This window comes from the organism of the source record quoted next, unplaced genomic scaffold, assembly GCF_019419815.1.
Source record: "Pyrus x bretschneideri cultivar Hongxiangsu unplaced genomic scaffold, Pyrus_bretschneideri_v1 Contig102, whole genome shotgun sequence".
Lineage (NCBI taxonomy): Eukaryota > Viridiplantae > Streptophyta > Magnoliopsida > Rosales > Rosaceae > Pyrus > Pyrus x bretschneideri.
In genome coordinates, this window is record NW_025999394.1 from 10,150 (window position 1) to 23,559 (window position 13,410).

At 34.5% G+C, this 13,410-nt stretch overlaps 1 pseudogene; it reads left to right on the forward strand.

The window, feature by feature from the left end:
- The first annotated feature begins 2,773 nt into the window (after positions 1–2,773).
- On the forward strand, positions 2,774–6,647 carry LOC125470680 (annotated as a pseudogene).
- Positions 6,648–13,410: the final 6,763 nt, after the last annotated feature.

The following is a 13,410-nucleotide window of genomic DNA, read 5'->3' on the forward strand; positions in this document are numbered from 1 at the left end:
AACAACTCCCACAACCTCTACATTTTCCCCCATGCAAAGTATTTCTTAACTCATGAGTTTGGTTTTATTTCACTAATGTTAGTAACTCGTTTTCCATAAGTTATGTAACTCATACCACAACGAAAAGAATTTTCGAAATGCGTTTACATTGCACATTGATTATAACTCATATCACAATGAAAAGAAAGTTGAGTTGCACATGTATAGCATGTGTGTCGGTTGCTAGTATAAATAAAGGATAACATTTATCACAATTTAATAAAAAATAATCTGATGTGAATGCTGAATAGTCAATGAATGGACCTAACTCAACAAAGTGGACTAAACCTAATAATGACTCACAAATTGAACTTATAACAAGTTTACTTTAGGGAATTGTTATTGGCACTCCAAAAATATCTCATTCTACACTCCAAACTTTCTATATTTGGAAAGAAAAAATACAATTGTGAGGAGTGTAAAATGAGAATTTTGGAGTGCCAATAACACTTCTCTTACTTTATATTAATAAATTAGGTTTTTCTAGTTGAAATGGTGACATTATTTTACCTGTATACCTGACCCCCAAAAATCACCAGGAAGGACTGCATGGCAGCCCGCACAGAAAATCAAGTTAAATTCCACTGCCATTTTAAAAAAAAAAAAAAATTTAGCTAAAATGGTTACTAAGATTGTCATGATTTTGTATTTTGGCCTATAAAATTTAAAATCGTTACAATTGATCTATGAAATTATTCATCGTCAATTATTTTACTCATTATGTTAAAAATCTTCGTCAATCATTTTGACATTCTGTCAAATGTCAAAAGTCAATCATAAATGATTTTCTGACATTTGAAAGAATGACGAGTGTCCGCTAGGGATTTGGATTTGAGATACAAATTGTGGGAATTTTAGGGATCCTTATATCTTATTTGTTCATTGTACATCGTGAGTTAAAAATTATTTTGAATTTTTTATTTAAAATTAAACATATGCAGTACCTCTCTCAGCAAAGAAAAAACCCTAGCCGTCAATTCATAGTCGCCGGCCTCTAGCTATGGTTAGGGGCGTGTGGCAGCCTCTCCTCCCCTCTCTTTTCTCCTCATCTCTCCCTTTCTTCTTTCTTCTTGCTCTAATTTTAGTTTTTTCCTTTTCAATTCTGTCTTTGAATTTGTGAGCTTGGTCTCTATCCTTCCCTATGCTTATCCCCCACCTTTCCTCTCTACCTCACCCCATCATATTGTTAGAGAACAATTTAGAAACAATAAAATAACAGATGTACAAAACTAAAATACTTATACTTTATTATTCACAAATACTTGCAATACAGAATGCAATAACACAATAATTACAAAAATTAATATGATACTAACTTGAATGAATTGAAGGTAGAGGCTAGCGCAAACGCTATGTCCTTCGAACAGTATTTCCGTCCCACTCGTGTGCTTGTAGTTCTACAACGTCTATTCAACCAGGATACAACTATCTAATTCTACAACCCGCACTGGATTATAGAACTCTAGCGAATTGCTTTATGTGTTTACTCTCTGGAAATTTTGTACGGAAGACAAAGGAGAAGAAAAAGATAATGATTGATGGAAATGAGGACTCCAGTTATATAGGCTCTTTCATACCTCTTCAAACACCTTTTGGATGTATCTGAAGCTATACAGCTCTTTCCAAAAAGGTACAACTCTTTTCAAAGAGTTGTGTCTATTAATCAAAATGTTTTTAATTAATTTAATTAAAAACTTAATTCGAAATTAAAACTAATTGATCAGATTAATTTTAATTCCTTAGCCCCAAGGCCCTTGTCTTGATTAATTAATATTAATTAATATTAATATTATAGTATAATCATCAAGCCTAATCCACACAACCATAAGGCCCAAGCCTTCAATTCATTTCCAAATGGTCCAAGTTCTAATTACTAAGAAAAAGGAATAAGTCTATATAAAGGCTAGTGAAAAAATACTGTTGACCAATATGGGACAAGAGGGTCTCAAACTCCAACAATTCCACCCGCACCCCATACTGGACTCCGATCTGTGTGCGCCAAGGAAAATGGTGCCAAATCCATCTCCCTTGCTCACTTCCCTTCCCTAGCGCATTCACGCAAACCCTGCAAAGGAATGTTGTTGGAGGTGGAGACATCCACCATGGCTGCAACAATGAGTGTTGCATTGAGCCTTTCTCCTATTTCAATTCTTTATTTTTTTTTATTTTAAAAGGGTCCTAATTGCTCTCTAGGGTTCCCTAGTTTCTAGGCTTCTCTAGGAGAGCAGCGACATGAAGTTGCTTATGGTGTATGGCACTGTGGTTATCTGGTTCTGGTGCTCATAGTATTAGCCACATGGTTGGCGCTTATTGCAGAGGAGCTAAGGGTGGCAACCTATTATTCCTATTGAGGGTTCAATGGTGTGCTTGGTGTTTGTCCATTGTGGGCGGTGGCGATTGCAACGGAGGAGTCAGTGATGGTTGGGTCAATAGGTGGGGGTCGGGGGTTGGAGCAAGATAATTAAAATATTATGGGTGCATATTTTCTAGTTGTACCGGATTTGAATAATGTATTGGGCTTTGTAGAGATGTTGTTTGCCCCACTAGCTATCTCTCCTTTTCATGAGCCACTACTTTCCCGGTTTTTAGGCGGCCAATCATGCTGTGGCCTTTCTTTGTTAGATTTCACTTCGTATTTTGCCTTTGTTCTGTCATTTTGATTCTATGCGGAGTGCACCTGTCTGAAGGCTTTCAGCTGGTGGTTTAGGTTGGTTTTGCAGCGTTGGAAAGGACTATGGAAGCCATGGTCGCTTACTTTGCCGCACGGTTAACGCTCACAGCACAGCAATGGATATACGCTCTTTCCTTCGACTGGGTTGAAAGCTTTGACAAGGTTTTATTGAGGCCCAGTATGCACACTATTCTCAGTTTGTTTTAAGTTTGTACTTGTTCTATGTTGTTTGAATTGAATATCTAATATCGTCTTTCTCTAAAAAAAAAAAAAAACATAAGTAGTACCTAATGAAAACTGACAATACGATATACGATGAACAATTATGATGTGAAGATTCCTAAGATCCTCACAAAAGGATCTAAGAGGATCCTCATCCGTCCTTTAGATACACGATTGAGTAAACAATTGTTTTGTGTCTTGTATTTTTTTAAACATTGCCAAATTTGAAAGATTTGATTTTCCTTATCTTTTCTTTTGTTTCATATGCCCTGTCAATGGCCCCCATCGCACATAAAAGGAAAGGGATCCGGAGATCCCTCCTTCTAATTCACACAAAGAGGATCTAAGAGGATCCTCATCTGTCCTTTAAGGAATTGGGTCCACTCCAGATGTTAGTGTCCCGAGCTTCCAAATCAAGCAATTTGGGTTGCACAAATTTAATCTAATGGTTTCCATTAATTCATTTTCCTAGCCTACCACACACAACTAACAATCCTTATTTGACTTGCACACCAATCAGCGGCCCAGATTACTTGATTTGAAGGCTCTAGACTCTAAGGTCCAAAGCTAATCCAATTCCATCCTTTAGATACAAGATTGAGTAAATAATTGTTTTGTGTCTTGTATTTTTCTAAACATTGTCAAATTTGAAAGATTTGATTATCTTTTCTTTTGTATCATATGGCCTGTCAACGGCCCCCATCGCACATAAAAGGAAAGGGATCCTATCCGGATCCTTTTCTTCTAATATACCAAATCAGGGGATCTATGCCATTGAAATTTAATTCAACTGCTGAAGTTATTATAACTTTTAAAATGGATCCCTATTTATAGTTGTTGCATCAAATTTTAATAGTACGGATTCCCTGATTTGATGGATTAAAAATAAGGGATCCGAGCGGATCCCTTTCCCACTTAAAATTCCTACTATGCACTATCTACAATTGCATTCTATTTAAAGGATATATTTTTTATTTTGCACGAAGCATTCTATTTAGAGGATATGATAACAATATTTAAATCTGAATAATATACTTAACCAATTTATTACAAAATAAAGATGGATGATATAATTCTACATGATTCATGTTGCCCCTGCAATAATTGACTTGTTTTCCCCAAGCCAATAATTGATGCCAAATGATATAATTCTACATGATTCATGTGATTCATTTTGCCCCTGCAATAATTGACATGTTTTCCCCACGCCAATAATTGATACGTTTGGTTAGGGTTCTGATATTATTTTTTGTTTTTTGTTTTTTTTGTTTTTGAAGAAATTAGGTTCTCATTCCTCATTTTTTTTTTATTTCATTGATTGAAACATATTCCTTTTTAGTTATTGATCAAGGTTCTTTGATTTTTATTCACGTCATTATTTTAATAATAAAATATTTACGTGTCAGCGTCCTGCCCCATAATTGATAGAGTCTTGCCCTAGCCCGCCCCGTTTATTCTCTAAAATATTTGGAACCGACCCGTATCAGGAACTTAGACTACCCATCCTGACCCGCGGTTCCTCTACACGTTTGTCCACCGCTAAATAATTAGAAAGCAATTGACATGCTTAAAGGGAGCGTGAAAGATGAAACCTCGATAGGTAGAGTGTCGAGTGTAATATGATTTTTCACTTCAATTTTGTATGTGGGCACTGGCCAGTGCTATATATATCCCGATCCACGTACCCATGTATTCAAAACTAATATAGTAAGAGAATAATCAATCAAAATATTGTGGAAGCGACTGAGTTATTACACACGCGCGCGCGCGCGCGGGTTTGAGTGATGATGGAGTGGGTGCTACTAGTTATGAGCTTCTTGGAGCTCAAGCTCAGATTTGGAACCACATGCTCCAGTTCATAAACTCAATGGCACTCAAATGTGCAGTTCAACTAGGCATCCCAGATGTGATTCACAACCACGGCCAACCCATCCACAACATCATCATGTTCATCATGATTGTGACGATGTGGAGGTAGAAGAAGCTGTTGTATTGCATAGCCTAACACCAACTTCTAGCCTTCTTCTCAAAGACGGGCCATCAAACACCAAACCACTTATATTCATGATACTCGATCCGGTAGTGTATATTGAGTTTGATATATATTATTTACAGGGTAATATTCTTTCTAAGCAAAACTATTAGCCGGTCCCTACTTACGAATATTCATTGACGGAAACCTTATTAGTTTTTAGATTCTGATCGAAATCCCTAGCATTAATAAATTTACATGTCAGTTACATAAATTTTGAAATAAAAATTAGTAGTTGATTAGGATTTAATACTCACACCCTTATTACCTAATTAATTTTCAATTAAAACATTTCCAAAAAAAAAAATTAGAATAAGTTTATACCCATTATTATTATTATTATTATTATTATTATTATTATTATTTTATAAAAAGGATTTTTCAAAATTTTAATCCTAAATGTACCCATTCATATAATTTTGCAATTTTCTATAATCTTAAATGTACCAATTCTTAAATATACAATTTGCTATATGTAAAATGTACCATTTTCAAATATAAAATGTACCCCTTTTTTTTATATAAAATTCATTCAATTTTTTTTTCTAATCCATTTTTAAACTTATGTTGGTACATTCTATTTCATTGATTTGAGAATGTATCCATGTCAAGTTTGGTCGAAGAAATTTAATAATGTTACTAAGCCTCATATCTATTTTTTTGGGTGTAGTTTTGAAAAATGTATTCATGTTTTGGTACAATAATTTTTTGGTAATTTTAATGAATCTACCCATGTTTATATGTATACAATTTATTGGAGACCATAATTTATTCTTTTGATATTTTTAATCCCACAAATTATGGGTTTTATTTAAAATCTCACTAATATAACCAAGTACAAATTTCAATTTTTATTTTAAAAATGTAATAACCTACATAGAACCACACCATTACATTAATATCAGCAACTTTGATAAAAAAACTGAAAAAACATTGATAGGTAGAGACCACATTCAAAGTCTCCCTTCTTTATATATACATCACAAGTCTTGGGATTTAATGACAGTGAATATTAAGATTACTAGGAAAGCAACAAAAACTAATTTACATTTAGTTACAATACTTGTGGAACAAGGAATCCTAACTAGGTTTTACTTTATCAGGTAATGACAACCCCATTTCACTTGATGGGAGCTTGGTTGCAGATGAACGGTGGTGATGATCCAGCTACTATACGTACACCATTTAAAATGGAAAATGGAATGTCCTGTTGGGATTTTGCAGCTCAGGAACCAAGGTTCGGTAACTTGTTTGATGAAGCAATGGAGGCTGACTCCAAGCTTATCGGAAGGGAGGTGGTGGAAGAGTGTGGAGGAGTTTTTGAGGGCTTGAAATCCTTGGTGGATGTTGGAGGAGGAACAGGAACCATGGCCAAGGCCATTGCCAATGCATTCCCCAGCATCAACTGCATTGTGTTTGACCAACCACACGTGGTGGCTTACTTGCAAGGAACCACCCATAATTTGGGTTTTGTGGGAGGAGACATGTTTGTGGAAATACCCCCAGCAAATGCAAATTTACTAAATATCTAATTTAGTTCTGTTAGTAAATGAAGAAGGTATCATACCATATTATATCCTTACTTATGGAAACATAGTTAATGTTATCCAGAAAGAAGGATTGAAAATGTGTATAGATATGAAAATTTCCAAACAAGTCAATAAAGACAAATCAATTGCCAAATATGAGTTAGGAACGTTCTGTGAACAATATGGTTTGCCTCCCATTGCTCCTTCTCATAAAAGGAAGAAAACTCAAAATACGAGCAAATATTCCAAACCATATCCCAGGTACCACAAATACAAGCCAAAGTCATTTAATAAACCCTTTCAATCCAACAAGTTTTATGAGAAACCTAAAAAGAAATCCTTTGGTAAACCTGACAAGCATCGTCAAGGTAAAAAAGGAAAATGCTACAAATGTGGCAAATTCAGCCATTATGCCAATGAATGTAAGGTCAAGAAAACCATTAACCAGCTAAAAATCTCTGACGAAGAGAAAATACAGCTTATCCAAGTTCTAGAACTTAAGGAAACCGACTATAGTCAATCAGAAGGAGATTTGGAATTATCCTCTTCTAATCATAGCAGTTCCAGTGAAGTTTCTTCGGCAAACATCAAGTTAGGATGTACCGATACTTGCTATAATAAAATATCAGTGCTTCATAAGCAAGAAGAACAGGAAGAATTATTAGTCGAATTAATAAGTAAAGTTGATGACCCATAATTGAATTCTTTTTATTTAAAAAAATTAAAGAAATTGATTTCGCAGGAAGAACAAGGTACTAGCCAACCACCACCTCAAAAGATCTCTCTTAGTACCACATTGGAAAGGTTTAGTAAGCCCAAAAAAGATATCATCATTAAAGACTTACAATAAGAAGTCAATCAAATCAAAACAGAAATTAGGTTTCTAAAGTTCGAAAACACAGAAATTCGTTCGTTCTGTTGGTTCCTCCCCCATTTAGTATTAGAGTCAAGTGGTTGGTAATTGCATTAGCATCTATCTGATCTATTCCTATATTCACATTTCTTTTATCCTATATGCAATTTCTTTTTTGTTAGTCCTCATTTGTTGAACTCCCAATCAAACAGTAAGGCGTGGTCCAAACAGTAAGGCCCGATGTAAGGCATAAGCGGGGAAATGGTTTAGGCAATTGACGAGGAATGTGAATCATTTAAGTTTTGCATATAGAATTTCTGATTTGTGATTATCATGAGTAGATTGCTTAGATCTAATTCAATGGCCAGCACTAGCTCCAGATCCAATTTAGGAACTATACCAGATATCGTAAATGAAGAATAAAACCTTGATTTTCAAACTGATGAAAGCATTGATTTTAATGATTGGAATATTCCAAAAGTTCAAGCAAAAATATTTATAAGAAAAAATGGTCTTTGACTTCTTTTAAATCTGAACATCATGTTAAAACAGTTGAAAAGGTTTATGCTCTTAGTAAAGAACATGAAACTTGTCAATTATTTTCTCCTGAACAAATCAAATCCCATAGGAAAGATGGTCATAACTATATTCATATTGGTCTAGTCCAAATAGTTGTTAAACCATTAACAAGAAAATGTCTTAATACCTCTATTCTTTTATGTCTCCGAGATGCTAGATTCACTGATTTCAGTGATAGTATACTTGGAATGATTGAATCCAGTCTTTATAATGGACCTATCCATTTTGATTGTTTTCCAGATCTTACCATAAGTCTTTCAGATCCACATATGCTGGAAGCACTCACGCTCAATATTAAAACTTCAGGACATCAAGTCCTTGAAGGAACACAGCCTTTGGCACTTATTTATAGAGTTTATAACAAAGTCACTGGCACAAACATGAATTTTCAAGTTTTAACCAAAAGCCCTCGTGACCATACACTTTTAATCCAAACAGCCCAAGAAAATGCAAATATAAAAGTTCCCAGAACCATTAGGTGGTCAAACATCAGTCTACCCTCAGATTGGTGTTTAATCAATGAAAGTAAGTCAGTAATTATACAAAACAGCTTTGTCAATCTTGACAATGTTGAACAATATTTTGATGGTACAGTAAAAATTAATTTTAACCGACCAGAAAGAAGATCTTGTGAATCTGTACATTCACATAAATCATTTGCTTCTAGCAAAAATTCTTTTTCTGCATCTACATCAGCCGATAGATTGGGTCGAGATCAAGATTTAATAAAATCTTTAGTAAATAAAAAGTTAAAAGAGCAGGAAACTAATCCTGCAATTGCCCAGCAAGAATTAATCAATGAATTGATTAATATTAAACTAAAGTCAGTAGACACCTCATCATAAATAGCACATCCTGTTTACCAACCTCAGAATCAGGAAAAACAAACCTCACCTACAACCTCTGATTTTGAAACAACATCGGTGAATCACCAATTACTTGTTTTAAACAAATCATACAAAATTCGATGAAAGAAGCTCAAGGCCGACATCAAATCTATTGAAAATATACCTCGAAGAAATGTTTTCAGAAAAAGGTATTCAGATGAAGAAAAACTAATCATTTACAAAGAATGGAAAGCTTTTGTAGTGCAATATCAATTTGAAATATCTTTCTTTGATTTTATTGAAAAACATTTTGAGCCAAAAAATAAACTTACGGTTGTTACCAAAGAAAATTGGGTTAAGGATGGAAAAACTTTGATTTCTTCCAATCATCCTCTCAAAGAAACTGTTTTGATTTCCACTGGCAATACCCAAATTTCAGCCACTCCTTTTAAAATTCCAAAAGAGGAAGTAGGTTTCAAATCTGTCATTGAACAGAACAATTTTGCAAACCAGAGTATTCATACTATTAGAAAACAGTTAGATAAAATTGAAATCAAAATAGACAAATTGTCTTAACCGAAATCTTTTCTAAAAGAAAAACCATTAGTGAATTTTACTGACACTTCTTCAAGTTCTACTGCTTTGAAAACTATGACTACTATGCAAAAAATAGATCAAATGCTCAATGAGCTCAAAAAAGAAAAAGTTGTTAATGTTTTACAAAATCCCGATACTTCTCTAAAAGAAGAAAATCTTAGTACTTCAGATTTTTCACAAGAAACTGATACTGATACTTCTCTTAAGAAGATTAAACATGCTTTTCAAAATATTGATCTTCAACCGACTTTAGATCTTAAGCGTATTCGCACTACTCCTGTCAACCCCACAACTCTCACAAAAAACTGGTATCCCAAACCAACACCTTTAGATCTTCAATTTGAAGAAAGAAATACCCAAAATCAATTCTCAGTCTCTGCTGACAAACTCTATGAATGGAATATAGATGGATTGTCAGAACAAGAACTTCTTAACAAACTTCAACACATGTCCATGGTTGCTAATAGTTATATTATCAATCATAATCTCACACAAACACAAATAGTCGACCTCTTAGTCACTGGTTTCACAGGAATGCTTCATTCCTGGTGGGAAAAACACTTAACCTCTCAATCCCGAGATGAAATACGCCATGCGGTTAAAAAAGATGAGGAAGGTCTTCCCATCTTTGATGAAAGTATAGGACAATGAATACCTGATGGAGTAAATACCTTACTCTACATTATCATAGAACATTTTATAGGAACACCTAGTAATGTCACTACTAGAGTTCACGACCAACTGAGTAACTTAAAGTGCCCTACCTTAAGTGATTTCAGATAATATAAAGATGTCTTCATGTCCAGAGTTATGTTTCGAGAATATAGTAATCAACTATTTTGGAAAGAAAAATTTATTAATGGATTACCAAACCTTTTTGCACATAAAATAAGAAATGTTTTAGTAAATGAAGAATTAAATTATCATGCCATATCATATATTACGTACCATGAGCAAAATTGGACCTATTTCAAATTTTCTCATATATATATATATATATAAAAACACTCAATTATTTGTTGTTTCTTACTTAATTTCGTAATTAATAACCTTTTTGTTAGTAAAAACATCTCATCATATCATAGAGAGAAATTTTTCTGGGAACTGCACCTCATGCATGACAGGGGGAATACCGAACCAACAGACATATGACACGTGGCTATATGCTTTTACAAAGAAATTCTTTTTTTTTTTCTTGCTCTTTTTGTTGAAAATTAATTAATTCTTTATTATTTTTATTAAGATTTATTCTGAAACTTCATCTTCTTCATTTGCAACCCCTAATTCTTCTAATTTTTAATCATCATTGAAATTGGCTACTCTCCCGGAGCCCAGAACTAGAAATTGGGTTTTGTCCTTGTCGCTTCATCATTTGGATTTTTGTTCTCCTTTACAAAATTCTTGGAATTTTTGACCATTTTACTTATGCGGGTTTTGGGGTTTTGGATTTGTTCAGATCCATATATATTTTGATTGCGATTCATGCATCTGCATAAGGAGAGGGAGTATAACGTCGGTCTTTGAGTGAGGGTTGTCGACCAGCCTGACAAGCCAAAGCCAGGTGGTGGTGGATGTTGTCACTCCTCTGGATTGGAGGTCACTTTACTAAAACGTGAGGAGTGGTAACTTCCCTCTATACACCCTCCTCACCAGCCTAAAACTGACAGCATCGGATCGCCTCGCCTCGCCATTCACATCCTTCATCTTGCTCGCCTGCTCTCTGTCAAGTCCCCGGTCGAGTTGTCCACCATGCGCAACACCAACAAGGGCTTCAACCCGGCAAAGAAAAAGGATTTTGTATGTTGAGGAGTTGGGCGAATCTGCAATCTACCAAGAAAGAAGATGAACAGATTGAGAAATTAATGGAGTTAAACTATTTTTTTTCTTTTTCCCATAGATGAAATATTTTATTAATAGACTTATCTTGAATAAAACAAAAACAATGACATGAAATTTAACAGAAAATAGATTTTCCACATGTCAGATATTTATTGGGTAGGTGCTCTAGCCGTCTCATGTTCTATGGACTCAGGAGAGGATCCAAATTCATGTACCACAGAACTCTGAAAATTTCTCCATGATGAGATCCACTCCTATTAAAGAAAGTATGAACAAGTGTATTTAAATAGAATTATTGATACGTAAAAAGTGCCGACAAGCAAGTATATACATTGTTGATGTAGTTGTGTGTACATATCGTCGTTTTTAGTTAATCATTGCGTTTTCATACTCAAGTGGAAGAATGTTGGAGTATGAGTATGAAACGTAATTGAAGAATAACTATAATATTGATTGAATTAGTGACTGAAAAAGTCTTGATAATATGCTCGATTGAATCCTATTCTTTGTAGGATTGTAAGTGCTTTTAGTGTTCCATTGTGAAAAGGATTTAGATTCTGCACTGATTGATTTTGTACACTTATAATATGATAAGGTTTTGTTTTAGAGTTCAACGCTAATTCTAAAAGGAGAATGAGTTGGATTAATGTTGTACGTAACCTTAATCACTACTCTTGCAAGGATTGCTGCTCATCTTGTGTTGAATACCTATTATTCAAAGAGCTTTCTAGTTGTGCTAAAGAGGAGAAGATTGCTTGGTTTTGAAGTTGCTATGGCTTCTTCCAGTTCAAGTTCTGCAGGTATGTTCTTGACAATTTTTGTTCAAGTTTATAGCTTTGTTATTTAGTTTGATTCTTGGAGTGTTGGTGATTCAGTTGGCATATCAATGATCTGTGATATAGTTCTGATAGTAGTGAGATACTTGTGTTAAAAAATTAACAATTTTAAAAATAAAACTTCTCATTATTTATATGACGACACGTGATGTACTATCCATATTCCGAGCACAATAAAAAATTTCTCGGGAAGAAGGTCATTGGTAGTCCACACACAGCCCCGCTTCTAGTGCAGGAGAGATTTTTTTTGCAGGAGCAGGAGTAGGGTGTTTGTAAGAGGAACATGTAGTAGGTATGGGTTGGTTTTTGTGTCTCTGGTCGTAGGCGTGCTAGAAAAAATACTGAAAATTTTGAAACCGACCAAACCCGTACCGAAACCAAACAAATCCCGAATCGACAATACCAAAACTTCGGTACCCGAAACCAAACCAATACCGAAAATTTCAATACGATATATATATATATATATATAATTTTAATAATTATAGACCGCTAGGCTTGGTTGAGATTTAATCAACCTTTCAATAAAATTAAACCCTTTTCTCTCTCTCGACCTCAACTGTCTGTCCCTTTTGACTCCTCTGCCCAAACCCAAAAGACTCAAGCTCTCCTCCTCCCCAACTTCGTCGCCCAATTCGCAGTCCACCCACACCACATCCACACCTATCTCTGATTCTCTCTCTCGAAACTCCTCTCAATCTTCATGAACTTGAGCTTTCAAGTTTTAACTAATTTTAAATTCATTTAGAATTTTGGTTTGTAACTTAATTTTTTACTTTTGTGTTTGTAACTTAACTTATTTCATTTTGGTTGCATGTTTAATTTAAGTAGTTTGTCAGTATAGAGATGGTAATTAGTAATGATGCATTGATACTAATGAACATGATTTGCTTGTAGTTTGTTACTATAAAATTATAAATTGTGCAAAGAAATGTGGTGATAAATAAAATTGGTATGAATTGGACTGACAAAATTGGCATGAATTGGTATGAATCGGGCAAACCAAATTGGTATGAATCAAATTAGACCAACCAAACTAAGATAAGTTACACATTCAAAAGGCCCCAAAATTGGGCTAACCAAATTTCAACCCAAATCTAGATCAAATTAGAAAGCCCAAAAATTGGACCTGAAGGCCCATTCCTGATCCCAAACCGAAAAATCAAAATCATTTTTGTATCATTGAATTTCAAGAAACTGAAATTTTGGTTCAGTTTCGATTTTCAAAATTTTATCCCGAAAGTTTTTACTTTGATTTTCGGTATTCAAGTATCGGTTTGGTATCTTGAACTGAACCAACCCTAGCTGTGGGAAATGTGGTCTGGTTTCCGGACCACAAAATTTCTCCTCATGCAAATAAGGTATCAACTCAATATAAACAGGCTA